The sequence below is a fragment of the Bison bison genome, unplaced genomic scaffold, assembly GCF_000754665.1.
Source record: "Bison bison bison isolate TAMUID 2011002044 unplaced genomic scaffold, Bison_UMD1.0 scf7180017864238, whole genome shotgun sequence".
In the NCBI taxonomy this organism is placed as follows: domain Eukaryota; kingdom Metazoa; phylum Chordata; class Mammalia; order Artiodactyla; family Bovidae; genus Bison; species Bison bison.
The window spans coordinates 2185465-2186414 of record NW_011494810.1 but is presented as its reverse complement, the minus strand read 5'-3'; the positions used below and the strand labels follow the sequence as shown (position 1 = coordinate 2186414).

At 66.6% G+C, this 950-nt stretch overlaps 1 protein-coding gene across 2 annotated transcripts in view; it reads left to right on the top strand.

Annotated features, from left to right (window-relative positions):
* The first annotated feature begins 6 nt into the window (after positions 1–6).
* The window catches only part of N4BP3 (NEDD4 binding protein 3), an 8741-nt gene continuing 7797 nt past the window's right edge, over positions 7–950 (top strand). For both annotated transcript variants that reach the window (XM_010846523.1, XM_010846521.1), the window contains exon 1: positions 7–167. The gene's annotated coding sequence lies outside the window, so the exon portion shown is untranslated. The remainder of the gene's footprint in view (positions 168–950) is intronic.

Here is a 950-nt window from a genome sequence, read left to right as displayed (position 1 = left end):
GCCAATCCGGCTCCGGAGCCCGCCCGCCCGCGTTTTCCCGGCGCCTGTCGCCTGGCCGCTCCAGCCTGGTTCGCAGTCTCGGCCGGAGCTGGCGCCCTGGAGGAAGGGTTTAAATCCGCGCGCAAGGGAGCTGCAGCGCGCGAGGGGTGCGGATGGGCGCCAGGATGGTGAGTAGGGCGCACCGTGGGGCTGGAGCCGCGGCCCGGGGCTGGACTCGGGGGGTGGGGCTGGCCGCCGCCAAGGTCTAGCTTTCCCGGCGACCTTGGCCAAGCCCCCAGCCCTCCGCGGGCGAGGTTCCCGTCTGAGAAGTGGGCAGGGGTGGCAAGGTGAGGTGTGCGCCCAGCTACCCCTTACTTCCAGACATCGAAGCACCGAGGTGCGGGATCGGGGACCGTCCGCGGGCAGGGAAGCTGTGCTGAAAGGGCAGGCGACAGGTTACGTTCTCCTTAACCCATGCAAAACGTGCTTTCCTTGGAGGAGTTCCTGGGACCCCTGAACCACCACTGGGGTGGGGCAGGTGCCCTTGGCGCGGGAGTCTGACCTCGGCTTCCGCGCCCACAGCCCATCCGTTCGGGGTAAGTCTTAGAAGCCTGGGAGAGACATCCCCTCCCAACCCTCAGGTAGCTTGGGGACCTCCCCCAGTTCTGGGGGAGCCCTCGCCTCTGCCACATCCTTCCGTGGAGATGCCAACCTCCACCTTCCCTAAGAGACGGCTTCCTGCCCTCTCCTGCCCCCTCCGGGATACCACCTTCCTCCACTATATGAGCCCTGTATATAGCTTGCTGTCAGGGGTCCCGTGAAGAGCGGACGCTCCCAGATCCTGAGCACCATCCCAGTCTGGCCACAACCTTCGGCCAAAGTGAGGGCCCGTCTGGAGCCGGGCGGAAATCGGGGCCGTGACTGCGTCCGGAAAAAAGGCCGGGACCTGTCATCTCCGACGCGGCAATCCC